General features: G+C 37.1%; 1 protein-coding gene across 2 annotated transcripts in view; it reads left to right on the top strand.

The window, feature by feature from the left end:
- The window catches only part of ATP2C1 (ATPase secretory pathway Ca2+ transporting 1), a 118,181-nt gene that overhangs the window by 29,914 nt on the left and 65,993 nt on the right, over positions 1–22,274 (top strand). The gene's annotated exons all lie outside the window — the stretch shown is intronic.

Here is a 22,274-nt window from a genome sequence, read left to right as displayed (position 1 = left end):
CTATACCTGGACTTGCACAGGCATACAAACAGGTTTGTGCAGAGGTGTTTACTGCAGCACTTATAAGACCCTTATCAGACATAGGATTTGCAAATATTTCTCTCATTTTATGGGTTTTATTTTTGTTTGTTTTCACTTTTACATCTCACAAATTCCTGTCTTTACTAATGTAATCTGGGGTCATAAAACTCAATTATTATGCTATATTTATTATATAAATGTTCTTTCTCAAGATTTGGCTTTGGATTTTTGCATTCAATTTAGTAACCATACTTACAACAATTATTTTCTTTTAACTAAATATTTAATTGACTTTCAAGTTCCTGCCAATCTTTTTAGGGTGTGGTACAGTTTCCTCCACTAGAGCACGCAAATGAGAATCACCGGAGAGTTTTTTGGTAAATTCACATTCCCTGGCTCTACATTCCACGTAGGAATTCTATGTGTCTAGGACAGGCTTTGCATGACTCCCCCTCTGGCTTCAGCCTTATTGTACCGAGAGTTGTAGCCAGAATGGCTGCAGGGGGAATTGTGGGAGAAAGGGTGGGGGAGGAGGTAAAGGGAGGGCTTTAGGAAAGGGCTTCCTGAGAGTAGGACGAGTTCCTGGTTTTCCAGTAGGTCCGGGTGATGCGGAAAGCTTCTCTAGACTGCTGCCCCTGCCACCCTTATCTCCAATCTCCAGTTGAGCTATTTCTCTCATTTTAGATTGTCTTTTCACTTTCTTTCGTGTCTTGCAGCACAAACTTTTAAAATTTTGATGAAGTCCAATTTATCTATTTTTTTCTTTTGCTGTTTGTCCTTTAGATGTTATAGCTAAGAAACCACTGCCTGCTTCAAGGTGATAAAGATCTGTGTTTTCTTCTAGGAATTTTATAGTTTATAGCTTTCACTTGATTCATTTTGAGTTAATTTTCATATTTGGTGTTAGGTGAGGGTCCTACTTCATTCTTTTGCATGGAATATCCAATTATCCCTGCACTAAGAAGACTTTTTTTCTCCATTGAATTGTCTTGGCACCCTTGTTAAAAATCAATTGAGGGCTTCCCTGGTGGCGCAGTGGTTGAGAATCTGCCTGCCAATGCAGGGGACACAGGTTCGAGCCCTGGTCTGGGAGGATCCCACATGCCACGGAGCAACTAGCCCCGTGAGCCACAATTACTGAGCCTGCGCGTCTGGAGCCTGTGCTCTGCAACAAGAGAGGCCGCGATAGTGAGAGGTCGGCGCACCGCGATGAAGAGTGGCCCCCGCCTGTCGCAGCTAGAGAAAGCCCTGGCACAGAAATGAAGAGGCAACACAGCCATAAATAAATAAAATTTAAAAAAAAATAAAAAAGGCAAAATTCCTTTTAAAAAAAAAAAATCAATTGACCATGAATGTATGGATCTATTTCTAGACTCTCAATCCTGTTGCATTGACCTGTGTCTGTTTTGTGCCTGTACCACACTGTTTGGATTAGTGTAGCTTTTGTAGTAAGTTTTGACTGTAGGGATTATGAGTCTGCCAACTTTGTTCTTTTTTAAAGATTGTTTTGTCTATTCTGAGCCCCTTGTATTTCCACATCAGTTGGCTTGTCCATTTCTATAAAAAAGGCAGTTGGAATTTTCATAGGCATTGAGCTGACTTGCCCTTTAAGGATGTAATGTTCTTACATAGGTACAAACATAAGATCTTCTTGAACATTTGGGTATCATTTTATTCTAGGTAACTGTACAAAATGGCTTTAAAAGTTTGAGTTAGTAATATTTTATTCCTCCCTTCTTTGCCCTTTTCTCCAGAGAATAACTTACTTAGTGGTTAGCGGGCAGGGTTGGGGTGAGCTGTATCAATCATTCAACAAATGGTGGAGGGACAGTTAGCTAACTTCTGGTTAAAAAAAAAAAAAAAAGTAAAGCTGGAATGAGAAAGGCTTTTTATAAAAACTAAGCATGAGATGAAACCCCAAAACCATAATGCAAAACATTGATCATATAAAATTTTAAAAAGAAAGAAAAAAAAGTAAGTAGCTAAACTGTAAACCAATGATTAAAAACACTTGAAACAAATGACAAAAATCTACTTCATACAGAATGCTTTTTATATCTATAAGAAATAGCCAGTAACTTGTAGGGACAAATGGCCAAAGGACATGAACAAATGTTTCACTGAAAAAGGTTGCAGAGGCCAAAAGATACGAATAGGTCACCAACTTCAGTAATGAAGAAATGAAAATTAAAATAACATTTTCCATTCATCAGACTGGCAAAGATGAAAAAATGTGGTTATGCTTAATCTTGGCTGTATTGCAGGGAAAATAGAAGCTCCTGACAGATATTGGGAGTTCATTTGACACAATTCCTTTGAAGAGCATCTTAGTGATAGCTGTCAGAACAAAAAATAACACCCAACAATTCCACATTCAGGAATGTATCTTGTATCTGTACTTGAATAAGCATATAAAGAGATTTGTATAAAGATATAGTATATTTATAACATAAATATAATAGCATTTATAGTAGCAAAAATGGGAATAACCCAAATGTCTGTCATCAGGAGGACTAGTTAAACTGGAGCTGTACTGTATAATGAAATGCTTTGTGAGCCATTAAACAAAATTGGGGCAGATCAGTATGTGTGGTGAAATAGAAAGAGGTCCAAGATGTACTGAGTGAAAAAAGCAAGTTGTGGTTATGTGATTCCATTTGTAATGAAAGCAAAACAAAACAAAACTTGTAACGTATTGGCATAGAAATGTCTGGCAGTATACACAGAGTTAACAGAGGTTACTTTTGGGCAGTAGGACTGGGGAGATGCACTTGTTATTTTAAACCCTTTCTTATTACTTGACTCTAAAAAAGAATGAGCGGGTTTTTATTTTTTTTAAAAAATCATTAAAAATGACTTAGTAATATAATTAAGAACTTTTACTAGTTTAGGAGTAAAAGATTTGTCTTTTTCTCTCAAGTTGATTATTTTGTGTATGATCCCTGTTGGTCTGCAGAGGTAAATGGATTTTTTTTTGGTGTGTCATTTGTATTGCTTTACTGAAAATGGATTAGAATTAGCTCTTGGATACAAATATTTAATAGCATTTAGAACCTGCTGTATCATTCCCAAATATTCTAAGTATGGGAGAAAAATAGGATTTGCGATTGTGCTAGTTTTTATTTTGTCAAATGAGGAATATGTAAGTGTTGGTCTGCGTTGGAGCTTGATTGTGCCACTGTTCTTTGGGTCCATGTTCTGGAACTTAAAGTTCAGTGTGGAAGGTAGCTATTTCACAGTATCTTCCTTAACCGAGGTAGTAACCTCGGTTCATTGTCAGAAACCTTAGTACCACAGGCGATAGGAGGCAGTGGTATCTCCCTGCACTTTTCCAAATTGTCGAATTGTAGAGTTCGGGGGACCAACTTCCCACCCCATATAAAAATCACCAGTATTCTCTCCTAGAAAGTTTTTGGTGATTGGAAACTCTACACTTTTGTCTGTTGACACTAGTTCTTTCCTTAATTTCAGCAGAATGTTGTATTTCATTTAACAGCCTTAAAATATTTGAAGGTGCCTGTCATATCCTTTATTTATTTAGAAACTTTTAGTGAAGTTTAATTAATGGTCATGCACTGCCCTTCATAATTCTCTTCTCTAGGCCAAATATTCCTAACTTATTCCACCAGTTTTCTTAAGACCTCATTTCCATAGTATGTCATCATAGTGTGCCACACTTTGGGGCAGACCCTAATGTTGCTCTATACTGAATATAGAATCCTCAGGATGTGGTTGGATCGGATAGTACTCTGGGGCTGTTACTCCCTTGGCTTAAAAGTTGTACTTCTCATAATGCAGTTTAAGATGTTATTTACCTTTTCAGCAGTATGGAGCCTTAGCATCTGGTGCTGTAGTAGTTGGTTTTTGAGTTTTAGTTTTTACATTTATCTCTAATAAAGTATATGTATGCTTTTGTAAATGTGAAGATAGTGGTATATGGTCTATACCCATTGGTTTAGCCTGATAAGCTTGTTTGAGTTATCAGGCAAGGTGGCTGCCCCTCTCTGGCTTTTGAGTTGATGTCGTCTTGGATAGGCATGTTATTTAGATATTTGAGTTGTTGATAGACTATTAAACAGATAGAGCCTAGTGGCACACCTAGTGGCACTGAGTTATTAATACTTTTGGCCCACCTAGCCGGAAATCTACCCAGGTTTAGCCCATGTGTTTTCTGTTTTTGGCACGTGACAGAATTTAAATCATGTTTTTGGCATCAGGAGACTGTACAATCTTAGTATTCTACCCTTGTGAGAAATTCTCAGATACACACTGCTTTTCATTTTTTTCTCTTTTCCACAATTAAAAAAAAATTATCTCTGTATCTGTTCAAGATTTTTTGGGTGTGTATTGGGAGGGGGAGGATGAGAAGCTTTTTTGCACCAAGGTTGTTTTCAGTTATAAAGAAGCTTTGTTCTTAGATTTTTAATTTTTTTAATTCACTTTTTACTTTATTTTATTTTTTTAAAGTTTTGGCTGCGTTGGGTCTTCGTTGCTGCCTGTGGGCATTCTCTAGTTGTGGCGAGCGGGGGGCTACTCTTCATTTCTGTTCTCGGGCTTCTCATTGTGGTGGCTTCTCTTGCGGAGCATGGGCTCTAGGCACGCGGGCTTCAGTAGTTGTGGCCCATGGGCCTAGTTGCTCCGTCGCATGTGGGATCTTCCCAGACCAGGGATCGAGCCCCTGTCCCTGCATTGGCAGGCTGATTCTTAACCACTGCGCCACCAGGGAAGTCCTAGATTTTTTTAAAAACAGCTTTATTGAGCTGTAAATTCAGATACAAATTCACCCACTTAAAATATACAAGTCGGGCTTCCCTGGTGGCACAGTGGTTGAGAATCCGCCTGCCAATGCAGGGGACACGGGTTCGATCCTTGGTTTGGGAAGCTCCCACATGCAGCAGAGCAACTAAGTCCCGTGCTCTACAACTACTGAGCCTGTGCTCTGGAGCCCGTGACCCACAACTACTGAGTCCACGTGTTGCAGCTACTGGAGCCCGTGTGCCTAGAGCCTGTGCTCCGCGACAAGAGAAGCCACCACCATGAGAAGCCCGCGCACTGCAATGAAGAGTAGCCCCCACTCGCGGCAACTAGAGAAAGCCCGCGCGCAGCAATGAAGACCCAACACAGCCAAAAATAAATAAATAAAATAAATAAATGTATAAAAAGAAAATGTACAAGTCAGTGGTTTTTGGTATTATTACATTATTTCTTTTAAATTGTAAGGTAAGTAATAACAAAATTTGCTATTTTAACCATTTTAAATGTGCAGTTCAGTGGCATTAAGTACATTCACAATGTTGTGCAGCCATCACCACTATTTCCAAAACTTTTTCATCACCCCAGCCTGAAACTCTGTACCCTTTAAATAGTAACTCCCTATTGCCCCCTCCTTCCAGCCCCTGGTAACCTCTACTTTTTGTCACTATGAATTTGTTTATTTTAGGTACATCATATAAGTGGAGTCATTTATTGTGACTGGCTTACCCCACTTAACATAACATTCTCAGTTTATCTGTATTGTAACATAGTTCAGAACTTCCTTCCTTTTTAAGGCAGACTGATGAGGGACTTCTGTTATTTTCCTATTTGTTTTCTGTATGCCATATAGCTTTTCTGTCCCTTATTTCCTGCACTACTGCCTGTGATTAGTTGATTTTTTTGTAGTGAAACATTGAAATTCCTATCTTACTGACTTTTGTGTATATTTTTTAGCTATTTTCTTTGTGGTTATCGTGTTGCATAATTGTAAAGTTACAACACCGTAATTTGGATTTATACCAGTGTAATTTCAATAACATACAAACTCTGCTCCTCTACATCTCCACCCTCACTCCTTTCAGTTGTTGATGTACCCAAATTACATTTTTATACATCGTGTGTCCAAAAACCTAATGAAAAAATACGTTAGTGTCTTAAATCATGTAGAAAACAAAATGTGGAGTTACAAACCAAAGTTTCAACAATACTAGGTTTTATAATTTTCTGTGTATTTACCTTTACTGAAATCTTTATTTCTTCATATGACTTCAAGTTACTGTCAAGTGTCGTTTTATTTCAATCTGCAGGACTCTCTTTAGCATTTCTTGTAGGGCAAGTAATGAACTCCCTCAACTTTGGTTTATCTAGGAGTGTCTTAATTTCTTCCTCACTTTGAAGGACAGTTTTTCCAGATACAGGATTCTTAGTTTAGTTTTTTTCTTTAACACTTTAAATACATCAGTTTGCCTTCTTCTGGTCTCCATAGTTTGTGATGAGAAATCTGTTTATATTATTAATGATCCTTTGTATGTAATGAATCACTTCTGTCTTGCTGCTTTCAAGATTCTTTGTCTTATCCTTTGATTATAATGTGTCTTGGTGTGTGTCCCTTTGAGTTTATTCTACTTGGAGGTTGTTGAGCTTCTTGGATGTTTATATTGACGTGTTTCATCAAATTTGGGAAGTTTTTGACCATTATATCTTCAGATATTTTCTCTGCTCTTTCTCTCTGTCTTTTCCTTCTTATTGGTGTCCCACAGGTCCTTAATGCTCTGTTCACTTAGATCTTTTTTCTTTCTGTTCCTCAAATTCTAAATTTCCATTGTCATATCTTCAAGTTTGCTGGTTCCTTCTGCCAGTTCAAATCAGCTTTTGAGTCCCCTTAATGAATTTTTAATTTCAATTGTTGTACTTTTGAGCTCCAGGATTACCTTTTGGTTTCTTTCAATGTTTTGTATCGCCTTACCCTTACTACTACTAGTTCTTTTTCTGTTATATCTCTTCCAACTACTACTGTGATAACATTTATAAACTATTATACTGAATAAGGAATTTTAGGCTTTTTTTAAACTCGAAGCTTCAAAGTAATAAAAACACCATATTTCTTGTGGATCTTTTAAGGACAAATAATTCATCTTTTAACTTGCAAGTGCACTGCGAAAGTCTCGTAACTGGAAATTTTTGTCCTTTTTAATTTAGGGCTAAAGCCATTAGGTTTACAACTAAAAATTCATTCAAATTACTTTTTGAAGTTACTTTCTGCCACTTTGGGTTCAGTGGTATCATTTTGGAGTGTCTTTGATTATACCTTAATAAAAGAATTGAAAATTGAAGCAAGGAATTAAAAACATACATGTGAGTTACTGATGAAGTTATAAAAGGTTTATGCAAGGAGATGCTGAGGAACTTAAGAGGATTTTGATTCTTCTTTTATTTTTCACCTTTCTTCTCCAGGGCATATTTTTAGCATGGGAACATGAATTTCAATAGAAGGAAGCTCAGTTTTTCATAAACAAATGTAAAAACCATCTGAATATTCTGCAGCTATTTATAATACGGAGCAAATAGAGCATTGACATTTTAGTGAAAGCAGTTAGATCACTTAATCTTTCTTTGACTCATTAGTTACTTTGGATGACAAGAGGGTTTCCCCCCAGTATAGATCAGGAAAGAGAAAGTTTAAGTATGAACTTAAAGGGATTAATTAATTCTTAATTACAGGAGTGTCCAGTTTTTGTTTAGGGGCATAGTGTTAGTTGAAATGGTTAGGAAAGAAGTCTGTTAATTTTTCATTTATCCTTTTAACAGTTACTGAGAACCAGGTATGTGCCAGGCATGGCCAACACTGGTTTGTGTGGCCTGCAGTTCTTGAAGCCATTGAATTTACATTGTAGTGGAGGGATAAAGACATTTGGAGGAGCTGTAGGATACTAGGGGGTGAGTAATTTAGTTCAGTGTTATGAGGAGTTTTCACAAAAAGTCTCATGGAATGAATGGGGTCTGAAGCTTAGTGGGGTGTCAAGCATGCAGGCTGGACCTGGTTCCTCTTGTCTGTAGAGATATGCTGCAGGCATTTCAGGCAGGGGGACTAAGTGGTAGACTTCTTGGCCTAGGTGGGCCACTTACAGACATGTGGGTTTGGACTTTTTATTTAGCCATCTCTGAGGCTTTCTGAGTCAGTCCAAATTCAGTTGTCACTAAATGTATCAGTTATATATGTTACTAATAATAGAGGATACACCATTCTTGTATCCTCTGTTAGGCAGCATTATTAGGACATGTAAAGCAAACTAAATTGTGCTAATAGGATTCTTATGGTCTCCTATTGGGTAACATTCCTTTTAGAGATACTCATGGGTTGTGAGTGTTTAAAGTGAGGTAGGAACTATGATTTCCTTGGGGGTTGGGCTTAGAATGTGATTGTTCAATGGAGTTAGTCAAAACTTAGCTTGTATTATTATTATTATTTTGCTTTTCAAAACTACTGTGCATTACTGCAGTACCAGTTTCTTTTGGCTTGGAAAAGAAATAGCTGATACCAGTGCAGAAATCAAGTTGTCTGCTACCAAACGTAAAATAGATAGCTAGTGGGAAGCAGCCGCATAGCACGGGGAGATCAGCTCGGTGCTTTGTGACCACCTAGAGGGGTGGGATAGGAGGGAGACGCGAGGGGGAAGGGATATGGGAACATATGTGTGTGTGTGACTGATTCACTTTGTTATGAAGCAGAAACTAGCACACCATTGTAAATAAAGATGTAAAAACAAAGAAAGAAATCAAGTTGTCTGGCTAATGAAGTGGGAGACTGAATCTATGATGTCTTAGCTTTTCTGTGTAACTTGATCCCCCAGTTTTCTTTATCTTTTTATTATCCATATACAAAAGTGGTGTTTTCTTGCCTGCTCTTCTCGTTCATGTTGGGGATTGGTTTTTCAAAACATGGCTTTTGTTAGCGTGTACTGATTAGGAATTCATTCCCCTAATTGTGTCCTTGGAAGCAGCTACTGTCGTGGTTAGCAGAAGCAAAGTATTGAGTAGTGGATTTTACAAAACCAAAAAAACCTAACTAGGTAAGAGGGCTTTTTTTTTTTTTCTTTGAGACAGCATATTAAAAATGTGAGCTCTTTTTTTGGATTGGTTCATTTTATGTAAGACTTTAGTCTCTGTTGGATTACAGATGGTTTACAACAGTATTCAACAGACAACAGCTGGGAATGAATGCCAGAGTCTATTTCTGAATCTTGCTTAAAGAGTTCTGTGTGCTGACAGGGAGAGCAGCTCAGTGCTTTGCGACCACCTAGAAGGGTGGGATAAGGAGGGTGGGAGGGAGACGCAAGATGGAGGGGATATGGGGATATACATATGCATATAGCTGATTCACTTTGTTATACAGCAGAAACTAAGACAACACTGTAAACCAATTATGCTCCAATAAAGATGTTAAAAAACAACAGAACTTTTATGGCGTGGGAAACAACTGCATATTTATAAGGCGTGCATGCATTATTTTACTGCTGAAATTTTTATTATGAATATGAAAAATATTTTTTAAAATAATGATCCAATGTTAAATCTTAAGAGAACTAAATAGCCTACCTAAGTGGTGAAAAAGCAGTGGAAAGGGGAGTGTATCTACCTACACCTTCTGAAAGAGCTTTGAATCCTTTATCCTGTTTTTTGTTTTTTCCTTTTTGCTTCTTTTTTGAGAAGGGTCTGAGAATTAGATAACTGAGATGGAAACAGGCGAGTATATGGCTCTAAGGTGAATTAGTTCTCAGTAGCAAGACAAAAGCTTGAGTCTTCTCACTTCCCTTTTGCTATCTAAAATCTGTATATACCACATAGTTGGTTTTTTTCCTTGAATTCACGTTCCTTTTAATTTTTTTAAATTAATTTTTATTGGAGTATAGTTGCTTTTATACCACATAGTTTTGAAGGCAAAAATTTTTGATTATTAAATAGACAGGGCCAGAAAAATATTTCTGTGTATATTGAACCCAGTTTGAACTTATAAACAGTGAATTATTTCTATAGTCTCTCTCCTACAACAGGATAACTTTGTTATATAGAATAGTACAACATATTCATTGTTGTTTATTTGTATTATGATTATGCCAAATACTAAAGATACTAAAGAAAAAAAAAGTTCTGTGTGCTGAAAATTAAAATGAAACACTTATTTTACTTGGACACTTATAAAAAAGTCTACTAAAACTTGGGATCAGATGGATGAAAGTTGGCAGGAGAATCTGTAAGATTGATTTGATTTTTTTTTTTAACGGCATTGTTGTAGGAAAAAAGCTACAAATACGCGTTATAAAGCACTTTTAAGAAGCACTTTTGTTCAAAGAAGTGTACATTTTGGAGGTTTTTTTTAAGTTGGAGGTAATATGGCTAATATAGGTAAACTTGAAAAGGGTCAGTGATCCTGTTCTTTACCGCTGTTACCTGGTTACCACTAATCTACTTCCTGCCTCTATGAATTTGCCTATTCTAGATATTTCACGTAAGTGGACTCATACAGTATTTGTACTTTTGTTTCTGACTTATTTCACTTAGCATATTTTCAAGGTTTATCCATGTTGTATATGTATCAGAAGTTCATTTCTTTTTGTGGCTGAATAGTAATCCATTGTATGTATATACCTCATTTTGTTTATCTGTTTATCTGTGGATGGATACTTGGGTTGTTTCCACCTTTTGGCTGTTGTGAATAATATTGCGTTAGACATTGGTCTACAAATATCTGAGGCTCTGTTTTTAATTATATATTGGGTTTATACCTGAGAGTAGGAATGCTGGGTCATATGATTTTTCTATGTTTAGCTTTTTGAGGAACCATCAAACTGTTTTGCACAGTAACTGCACCATTTTCCAGTCCCATCAGCAATAAACAAGAGTTTCAGTTTCTCTGCATCCTCACCAGCACTTCTCATTTTCCTTTTTTTTTTTAATTAAGGAAAAAATTCTGGCCATCATAGTATATATGAAGTAGTATGTCATTATGATTTTGATTTGCATTCCATTATGACTAATGATGTTGAACATCTTTTCATGTGCTTATTGGCCATTTATACATACACAAATGGAGAAATGTCTATTCAGGTCCTTTGACCATTTTCTAATGGGGTTTTTTGTATTTTTGTTGTTTAGTTTTAGGAGTTCTTTATATATTCTGGATATTAAACCCTTATTGATAAATAATCTATAATAACTTCCCCTATTCTGTAGGTTGTCTTTTCATTTTTTTGATAATGTCTTGATACACAAAAGTTTTAAAATTTGATGAAGTCCAGTCTATCTATTTTTTCTCTTTTTGTTACTTGTGCTTTTGGTGTCTTATTTAAGAGTCCATTGTCAAGAATCCAAGGTCATGAAGATTGATCCTCTTTTTTTTTCTGAGAGTTTTATGGCTTTTAGTACTTACATTTAGGTAGCTGCTCCATTTTGATCTAATATTTGTATATTGTGTGAGGTAGATCATTGAATTTTGTGATTATGACCAAGACATACTGTTTTTTTTTTTTTTTCTTTAAAGATTCTGTATTGTTAAGTTTGGCAGTTACTTTCTAAGTTCTACCTCGTGTAATATTTAGTCATTATACCCTTAGTTATTGAGTACCAGATAGTTCATGGAACTGGGCATTTTAGCTCTTAAAATATGTTCTTAATATTGAGTCTTCAAGAATGACTCAAAATACAAAGAAAGTAAGAGACAGGATTCATAAATTTTATTACATTAAAATGAAATTTTTTTTTGCATGGCAAAAAACATATAGTGAAGACAGCTGATAGATTAGAAGAAAATATCTGCAATATATCAAGATAAAGGGCTAAGATCTCTAATATATAAATAACTCTTAAAATTTGAGAGAATATATATATATAAAATTTGAGAGAATCTACTACAGTAACCTGATAGAAAAATGATCAAAATACATTAAGGATAATCACCCGCCCCAGCATATGAAAATGGCCCCTAACATATGAAATGTTTTTAAATTCATAATTAGAGAAATGCAAATTTAAGTGCACTGAGATACCATGTTTTAGCTGTCAGATTGACAAAAATTAAAGTATAACCGTCCATCCTGTTGGCAGGGGTATGAGGAAACAGACACATATTATACATTCCCGATAAGGCAAACTGGTACAACTTTTTTTGAGAATTTGGCAATATGCAACAAAGCCCTACATATGCATTTGCCTTTTGAGCTATCAGTTTCAACTGTAGGAATTTTCCCTGAAGGTACAACTCCAGATATGAAATTCCATATGCAGGGTTATTTATGGGTCATTGTGTGCAATCTCCTTTGTAGGAGAGTGGCTGAATAAACTATGGTGTATGGAGAGAGAGAGAGAGAAAGAGAGAGAGAGAGAGAGAGAGAGAGAGAGAGGGAGAGAGTGTGTGTGTGTGTGTGTGTGTGTGTGTGTATAAAACAGTGGCATGCAGCTATAGGAAGAATGAGGAAGATACCTGAACTGAACTCTGACTGATAAATTGATCTCCAGGATATACTGTTAAGTGAAAAAGAGAATATCTATATAGGTTATGTTACTCTAAGCAAAAGAAGAGGAAATCAGAAAATAAACACACATATGCTCATTTGAACAGAAGGAAACATAGGAAAGTTAAACTAGAAACAAGATTGGTTATATAAAGAGGGTGGGGTACAGAGAGATTGAAAGGATGAAGAGGGCTTGACACTTCTCTGATTTTACCTATTTTGAGTAGTTTTAACTGTTAGAACTAAATTAATGTTTTATATACTCAAATAAACACGATTAACAAGGATGGGGGAGAGGATGGGAAAAAATATGCCCCAAATCCCAAATGGAATAATACAAACAGAAACAAATGAACCTAACTATATTTCAAATGAATAACATAACCACACTGAAGGGTGGGCATGGGAAGAACTAACCTAAGTAATTTAGGAATACAGGGTTTTGACTATATAAGGCTGTTGACAAAAGAACTATAAACAAACTTGAGACTAAAGACAGAACTGTACACAAATACTGTACTCGAGTTAGATTTTTTTTTACAGTGATATGGTTAGAACTCCAAAACTACTCTGTGTATTCTAGATTAGAGCAAATAAATATATATAATGGTGATAATGAAAGTCAGGTTTTTCACTGTAAGAGAAAAGTGTTCCAGATAAGTAAAGGGAAAATGCTGTAATGAACTTCTGTAGAGTTAGATTGGCATTGGCAGCTTCAGTATGGACTCATGGTTTTTAACATATTTACAGATAAATATAAAAATAGATATAGATATGTGTTTGTGCATATATGTATATATTCCTTAACTCAGCCTGTGGTGAAGGCCTTAAAGCCATGACACTTCCGAATAATGTTTGTCAATGAAAGGAACTAAGGCTCCCTGGAGAAGGGGCTGATTCTAATGTAGGGGCAAGGAAGATGCAGAGATAAGCTTGAATATCTTTTGGTGCCAGAAAGTTAGGAAGTACTCAAAAATACCACAGACTAGGTGGCTTAACAGAAATTCATTTTCTCACAGTTCTGGAGACTGGAGGTCTAAAATCAAGGTGTTGGCAGGCTTAGTTTCTGGTGAGGCCTCCTGGCGGCAGGCAGCTGCCTTCTCACCTCGTGTGGCCCTTCCTCTGTGTGTGCCTGCTTCTGGTCTTCCTTTTCTTACAAAGACACCAGTCCTCTTGGATTAGGGCCCCACTCTTACCACTTTATTTAACCTTAATTACCTCCTTAAAGGCCCTGTCTCAAATATAGTTACATCGTCGGGGTTAGGGCTTCAACATACGAATTCTGGGGAGACAAATCTATAATAAATGTCAACTAAAAATTATTCACAACCTAAAAGTTGAGAGTTATGTTTTATTCAGTGGGAATTTTTAGGACTTCAAGCCTGGGAGGCAGCATCTCAAGTAACCCTTAGAGAACTGCTCCGAGGAGGCAGAGGGGGGATCCAGGATATATAGGAGTTTTGCAACAAAGGGCAGGTATTCTGAACATCAAAAGATTATTATTAATTAAAGAAAACCAGATATCCCAAATTAAGGAATTTAGCGCCTTTCTTTGTATGGGAAAATGTAAGAGTCTGGGCACACTGAAATCATTCCTTTGATACGTACCTCAGCTATCTGGGGCCAGTATCCTGTGCTTCCATTTCCGGAGTTTCCTCAGGGCTCACCAGCTCACCGTAGGTTGGTGGCTACAATCAATGATGACTGTGAAATCCTTTGTTTACTGATATGGCAGACAGTATTCCATTTCTCATAAACATCATATGCTTCTTGATAATGATGTTTTGAGGAGGATACAACATTACTTCTGTGGTGTTTCCCTTTCCCCCAAAATGCATCACTTGCATCCATTTAGAAAAATCAAACCCAAGTTGTAGTTTGTAGGATATCACTATAGTACTCCCTGCTTGTACTTTTCCAAAGTGTCAAGGTCATGAAAGACAAAACGAGTGAGGAACTGTTCCAGATTTAAGGAAAGAGATAAAACAGTTAAATGCAACTGTAATCTCAGATTGATTTTTTTCCCCCAAGTTTATTTATTCGAATCAAGATTGAAATACAGCCCACACGCCGTAATTGGGCCGTAAATATCTCTTAAATATCTCTTAGTCTAAAAATGTTCCTTCTTTTCTTTTCCTTGTAGTTTGTTTACAAAATCAGGTTGTTTGTTCCGTAGAATTTCCCACAGCCTGGAATTTGCTGAGTACATTCTTTTGAGGTTATTTAATGTGCTTCTTTATCTCCTGTATTTCTTGTAAATTGATGGATGGGTTAATAAGAGCACTGACTGTATGTTATCACTTCAGGAGTTTTTTAAAAAAGAACTATACCTGGTACCCACCCATCCTTGGGACCATTCCTGTGGATTCTTATTTAATTGGTCTGGAGTTCTGGCTGTTGTAGAAATTTTTAAAAGCTCCCCAGGTGATTTTAACATACAGTTGGGGTTGAGAACCATTGTTCTAGACCTAGTTACCACTGGTCACGGTGCAGCTTTAATTTTTTTGCCAAGAATACTTCTAGAACCTGTATTCTTGATAAACACCTCACTTATTAATAAGACTTGCCCACAAGGAGACACTTGCCAGCTTCTGCTCTGCTCCATGCCAGCAGTCTGATCCTTGGAGAGCTTCATCAGGGACAGGCTGACTTTTCCTGCTTTCATGGCTGCTACATTTGCCAATAAAATACAGTGTCTGGCAATTGGAAACCTTGATCTCAACACTTTCAAAGGTGAAATACATGGACTTGCCTAGTCCTTGTAGAAGAAAGTAGTCTAAATTTGTGGATGATTACATACTCTTTCTGATCAGTCCTGTCACCTTTTTGTATTTTCAGTGAAACATCGTTTAAGAGGCATAGGTATGTCTCAGGATAATACTATTCTATTGCTGTGTAATTGTCCATTAAGAAAAATCACAGTATTTCCTTTTTTTCAAATAGTACTTCTGATGCTGGATATTGTTAAGAGCTTCGCAGAGGGTACCAAGATGACAAAAACCATGTCATACTCATGTGAAGATCTAGAGTGGGGGCGAGACAGATGCATAAATGTTATATCACTAGTGTTAACCTTAGGGGAAGGGAACCACATGCTAGGCACCATGCTACACACTTCTATAAATGGTGTTTCTTTTAGCTCTTGTTGAAATGAAAATAGGTAATATTTCAATTTCCCACTGAGAAAAAAAGACACAGAGAAGTTAGTAACTTGTTCTGGGACACAGAGATGGCAAGACATAGAATTGGGATTATAAATTGGGATCTAGTCAAGTCTGACCTTGACCAGAGCAGTGGTCCCTGGACCAGCATCATCAACATTCCCTGAGAACTTGTTAGAAATGTAATTTCTGGACCTACCCAAGACCAGCTGATTCAGAAACTCAGGCTGGGGCCCAGTCACCTGTGTTTTAACAAGCCCTCCAGGTGATTCTGAGGTTCACTAGTAATCTCTCTGATTACTAGTGTCTTTCTGTTTACTTGCAAGTGAACCTTGGAAAATTTTTATTGTCAAGAGTTGACCTGAAACTAGTAAGTTTGAAAAATCACTATACTAGAGTGTTTCACCCCCTCCCCCAACACCCCCCCCTTTAAAGCTGTAAAACTCTTTGTTTAAATACTATTTTTCCCCCAAAGCTAAAACATAGAATACATAAAAACAAAACTATTGTTTGAAGTTGGAGTGGGCATGGGACCTTGTCCTGTCTTCCCATTCTGAAGGGGATGTTTGGTTTGATACCTGCTGTACTCTACTGTTATCCCCCTCCCACCCCCGCCCTCCCGCCTGCTGAGTGTGGTGTGGTGTGGATATAAACACTTACACAGGGTTACAGAAAAATACTGGCTGCCTTGTTCTCAACCAGAAGGTCAGTTAAAGAAACTAGGAGTCATTTGGTCAATACCTTTGGGACCAAAATTCACTAGTATTTCTAATGATAGTGTCATGGGCCTTTCTTACAATTATGACTTGCTTGTACCAAAAGTGCGAATTCTCCCTTCTACCTGGAGTGTGTTTTATGCACGTAAGCTTCTCTGTGTTAGTAATTACAACCACATCTAGGTGAGATTGTTTAGTGTCATTCACTTTTAGCTTTAATCAACAAGCAATTGAGCAGGTCTACTTGATTTCTGTAAATCACTGTGAACCTGCAGTTCTTGGAACTGCTGTCCTCAGTGTTGTTGGAACTGCTTTGTCACTGTTGTTTTCTTCTGCCTGTGTATGCCTTCTTCACATTTTTATAATAGCATTGTATGGTTTGGCCTTTAGAGTTCCCAGGATAGCCCTGCTTTCCCATGCTATAGTTACTAAACTGTGGAGAGGTGCCTGGTTCGTTCAAGTTCACTGCCTGGCAGACTTGGTTTTCTTGGGCATTAGAGGTCTTTCTGATTACTTGCAAGTGAAACTTGGAAAACTTACTGCCAAAGAGTTGACCTGAAAACTTTTAATAACTCTGTTTAATAACTCCCCAACTTTGCAGGGATGAAGTATTTTCAGTTTTCCCCCATGGCTTGACTTCTTTTGGGTAATTTGGGCTACCTTTGCTGACTTTCTTTTAAAAATCAGATTTCTGCTCATGTGCTGAATGAAGTAACAGAATTTGTAAAATTAATTTTTCCCCAGGGAGAGTGTATAAACTTCTGGTGGTAGCTCATTTTAGAAAGTATTTACCTTTTAAAAATAAAATATTATAATGTTCATATTTAATCTAACTGTGCCTTTCAGCCCCATTCTCTAGGCCAGTGATTATCAACATTGGCTGCACATTAGACCTGCCCTGGGGAGCTTTTAAAAATAAATGTCTTGGCTTCACCCTAAGACCTAATAATTCACACTGTATAGGATGGGGCCTGGACACTTGGATTAAAACAGAAACAGAAGACCCCTGTCTTAGTCTGCTCTGACTGCTATCATAGACTGGGTGGCTTAAACAACAGACATTTATTGCTCATTGTTCTGGAGCCTGGGGAGTCGAAGATCAGGGTGCTGGTGAGGGTCCTCTCCTGGCTTGCAGCTGGTCATCTTTTTGTTATGTCCTCACATGATGGGAGCGGGGCAGGGTGGGGGTGGGGGGAGAGCCTGCCTGCCTGCCCCGCTCATGCACATGCAGGCTCTCTCTGGTGTTTGTTTTAAGGGCCCTGGTCCTATCATGAGGGTTCCACCCTTATAACCTAATTACCTCCCTTAGGCCCCATGTCTGAATACCATTACATTGGGGGGTTAGGATTTCAACTTATGAATAGAGAGGAACACAGTTCAAGTCTGTAGCAACCCCCATATAATTCTGATTTGTATGAGAATTGGAAACTGATGGATAACGGTGCTTAGACTCAAAAATATGAGTGAAACACCTGGGAATCCTGGTAAAATGGAAATATACGTTCAGTAGGTCTGTTATGGGGCCTATGTATATAGGACCCATATTTGACTGAATTATAACATCCTAAAGATCTGAAAGTTTCTGCAGTTTTTAAATGCATCCAATTAAAGACTTATAGCTTGTCTTACTGTCTTGAGTAGATCTGACTCATTTAGTAGAGGTAGAGGTACATAATAAAACAATTCTTTCATTTTAGCCAGATTGGCTTACTTACATACAAATTAAATTTCTATTGCTGTGACTTTTAGTAGTGTTCATCTCTTGTTTGGAATACTTCCTTGGCATATCTTAGCTATTCTCTGCCGTCCGTTCTTCATGGCTTAGCTCAGGGAAGTTTTCCCTGAAACCTGAATCTGTAGACAGTGAACTTCTAAATAACATGTGGAAGACATATTATCTCTTAAAATGGTTTATTTCAGGTGGTTAAGATGGTTACCTTCAACTTCTGTGAACTTACTTGTACTTTATAAGTCTCAAAATTGAAGCATTACTAAATCACTCAAAGATTGTTTTTAAGCTGAAATATTTGCATAATAGCACAATAATACGTAATAGCTGCCAAACTTTTCCATAGTGGTTGCACCTTTTAACAGTTCACCAACAGCATATGAGCGTTCCAGTTTCTCTGCATTCTCTCCAACACGTCTTATTGGCGTTCTTTTTAAGTTTAGCTATCCTAGTGGGTGTGAGGTATTATCTCATTGTGGTTCTAATATGTATTTGCCTCATGACTAATGATGTTGAGGAGCTTCTCTTGTGCTTATTGCTCATTTGTATATCTTCTTTGTAGGAATGTATGTTCAAATCTTTTACTCATTTTTAATTGGGTTATTGGTCCTTTTTTCTTGTTGAATTGTAGGAGTTTATATATTGTAGATATAAGCCCCTTATCAGATAAATGACTTGCAGATATTTTTTTCCCATTCCGTGGGTTATCTTTTTAACTTTCTTCATGGTGTCCTTTGCAGCACAAAATTTTAAAATTTTGATGATGTGCAATCTTTTTCTTTTGTTTCCTGTACTTTTGGCATTATGTCTAGGATGCCATGGTCAAAAAGATTTAAGCCCATGTCTTCTAAGAGTTTTATAGTTTCAGCTCTTACATTTAGGTTTTTGATCCATTTTGAATTAATATATATAAATTATATGGTGTGAGGGAGGGGTATAGCTTTAATCTTTTTTGTGTGGTTATCCAGTTGTCCCAGCACCATTTGTTGAAAAGAGTCTCCAAGTATTCTTTACCAGGGTGAATAGTGTTACTATTTAGCATATAAGACAAGCTAGAAATCTAGTTCATCATCATGTCCTGTCATTTTTACCTCTACTTCTACTATTTCTGCACCTCATCACCCTGTCCAAGCTACATTAGGCTGTTGTTTAGACTTATGTAATAGGTTCCAGACTGGTCATATTCTCACCAGTTTTACTCTCCACTCCTTTTATTTTCCAACTTGTGGCCTTTATTTATTATTATTATTTTTCATACCACAGTTCAGAGTCTTCCTTTTGCTCTTAAGATCAATATAGAAATTCTACAGTATGGCCCATAGGACCCTGTAGGATCCCCACCCACTTCTTTAGCCTGTTTTTGCTTTGTATGTTGTCTTGATTTCTTCAATCCAGATATTTCTCAGAGGAGTGTTTCAATATGCTCCCTCCACCATAGCTACCAACGTGCCTGCATCCTACTTGTGTTACTCTGCCTTCCCATCTGTAACTGAATGAACTGTTATCTAAGGCCAGCCCTATTCGAAATTGGCCAGATTCCACCCCTCTCATTTAGTCCAGAACATCGCTTTATCAGTTGTCCTGTCTCTCTTCTGTGTTGTTAGTTATCATTCTAATCAACATACAAACATGATGTTATTTCTTCTATCTTAAAAAAAAAACCCAACTCTTGACCCTACATTTCATTCTGTCTATGATCCCATTTCCCCGCTCCTCTTTTGCATCAGAATGGGAATTACTTATACTTGGCTGTCTCTTAACTTCTCTCCTGCTGTTTCTGCTGAACCCACTCCTGATTTTTGGGTCCCACTATACTACACTGAGCTCATTTATTTATCTCCTTGTCACCAAGTCCTGTGGTCAGTTCTCAGTTCTTATCTTAATTTTTCAGTAACATTTGGCCCAGCCCATTACACTGTCCTTGAAATACTTGCTTCTGTCTTGGTTCTCCTTTTACCTCACTGGTTGCTCCTTCTTGGTCTTTTCTCTTGGTCACTGCTCATCTTGGATTTCTGTCTGTTGGGAGGATGCCCTAGGGTCAGCCTGCAGGCCTCTTCCCTTTCTTCTGTGCTGGTGTGTATGTTTATCCTCAGATTTAATACCATTTATATGCTCATTGATGACATGTGCTTGCTTCAGCCTGGACCTCTCCTAGGTGCACATGTACCCACCTTCCTCCTGGACATTTCTACCTAGATGTCTAATAGCTGGTTCCCTTGCTTCTTTCAGGTCTCTGCCCAAATGTCACCTTACTGGAGAGGTCTTCCTTGTGGTGCCCACCAGCCCCCACCATATAAAATGAAGTAACTCCTCCTTTGCTTATCCTTCTTTTCTTAATTGTTTTCTAGAACATTTATCATGTATTATTTATGGTCTTTTGCTTCCTATTGGTATGTAGCTCCATGAGGATAGAGTTCTTACCTGTTTGGTCACTTTTGTGTCCCCAGTACCAAGAATAATAAGCATCGATTACGTGTCAAAGGACTGAGTGAGTGAGTGGATGAATGTTGGCCATCTTTAGTGCTTCACTCTCGCCGTGCTCCCCTTTCCTCACACGTTCAGTTCCTTCTGTTCTTCCATCCCCTCCCTCAGGCAGCTTCTTGCCTCTCACTTCCATAAGCATCACTTCCTCATCAGACCTTTCCTGTCCTGATTGTAGTCTCTGATTGCAAGCGCCCTTAGCCGTGGACTCCTTCATAGTAGTGATCATATCAGTTTCCATTCATTTTTGCTATTCTTTGTTAATACCTGTCTTCTGTTTCCCTCCAGTTGCACTCCTTATTTTGCTCTCTGTTAAATTCTAAGGGCCTAGCACAGAGTCAGATTCTCAAGAAATGGCAGGTGTTTGTTAAAAGAGTAAATGAATGAACAAATTAAAATATTCTTATGATTTATATAACTAACGACCCATCTGAGTTGGTAAATTTCTGTAACATTTGCTTAAAAAGAAAATAGGATTAAAATTTAATGATTTCATAATTTTAAGTTGATATAGAGGCTAGTAAGCATAAATACAGTTAACATCACTGCTTTTGGCCAAGAATTTACTGGGCTGTGGCCTCCCTCTGTTGTGGAAACCGGTCCTTATCATGGCTGGCCATCCAGCCTCTGCCACCACCCACAGCATCTGGCACTCTTCATTCTAAGTCCTGAAGTTGGTCTGCTGTAAACTAACCCTTTGGGTTTGGGGTTGCCCTCTTGCCCTTCATATATGTAGAGAGTTATCTTATCCTTTATTAAATGAAATATAGTCTCACTTCCTTCTGTTGAGATTTTTGAGCTCTTTTGGGCCCATGTTAATGCTCCTGAGGGATTTTATGTAAAGTGTGTTCCAACATAGACTCTATTTATATACCAACTACCAAAGGGTAACTTTTAAAAAAGACTTTTATTAGTAAGGCTCTTGAACTGGAGGTGGCAGTTTCCAATATATTAATGATATGTTTAATAGAAGTATGTCTAATAGAAGAATTACTAGCCTTAATAATTTATTGAGCTCATTATATTATTGAGTATGTGCGTATAAATATTAAATAGTTTTGGGAGAAAATAGCTATTTCAGTGTTTATTACTAGTGGGTCAAATTATGTATTAATGGATGTAATCCTCAAACAACTTTAGGCACTATCCTCATACTATATATGAAGAAATTAATGTACGTGAATCTTAGAAATAAAAGATTTTCTTAATCTCATTGTCACTGCAGGCAGTGTAAACATATTTGATCCTTCTTAATGATTTCAGAAGATAAAATAACCATGTCAAGAAAGGTAATCTGTTTCCAATTTCCTCAGAATTTTTGGTCACTAGTATCTTCTCATTAAAAGAAAAATACTTTATGCTCTTTTCTTTAAAATACTTAAATATTTAACAATGCCTTTGTAATAGATGAGATTAGAAAATGTGTATATGATTGTTCCAGAACTTGGATGCATTGGGAAACATTTTTTTTTTTTCCATAGCTATTTACTGTTTTTTTTGGAGTAAGTACAAAGTTTTTTTTTTTAAATGGATACAGGTCTCTATAATAATAATTTAATAATAATAGAAACTTAAATTATTATTTTTTTGACCTTATTTGTTGTCTTAAAGAAGTGCTGTCTCAAAAACAATTTTTAGGGAAATATTTTATCCTAAATATGTTGATTATCCAAGGTTGAAAACATTTCACCTGAAAGCTTAAAGATTTGTATCTTGGCAATAAGATGATCACTTCACTTTCAGTATTGTTTAAATCAGTGCATGTGTGGCAGCTGAAATGTTTTCTTCTCTAAAGTTTCAGTGTGGAGCTTTTTCTCCCTTTCTCATACTTTTTCAAAACTTCTTGTCTATAAAGATTCAAGTCTGGATTGGGGATTTATTTCTAGAAATGTGTTAAACACTT

This window comes from Globicephala melas, chromosome 4 (genome assembly GCF_963455315.2).
Source record: "Globicephala melas chromosome 4, mGloMel1.2, whole genome shotgun sequence".
Taxonomy (NCBI): Eukaryota; Metazoa; Chordata; class Mammalia; order Artiodactyla; family Delphinidae; genus Globicephala; species Globicephala melas.
The sequence above is the reverse complement of the archived record's forward strand: the minus strand, read 5'-3'. Positions and strand labels throughout refer to the sequence as shown.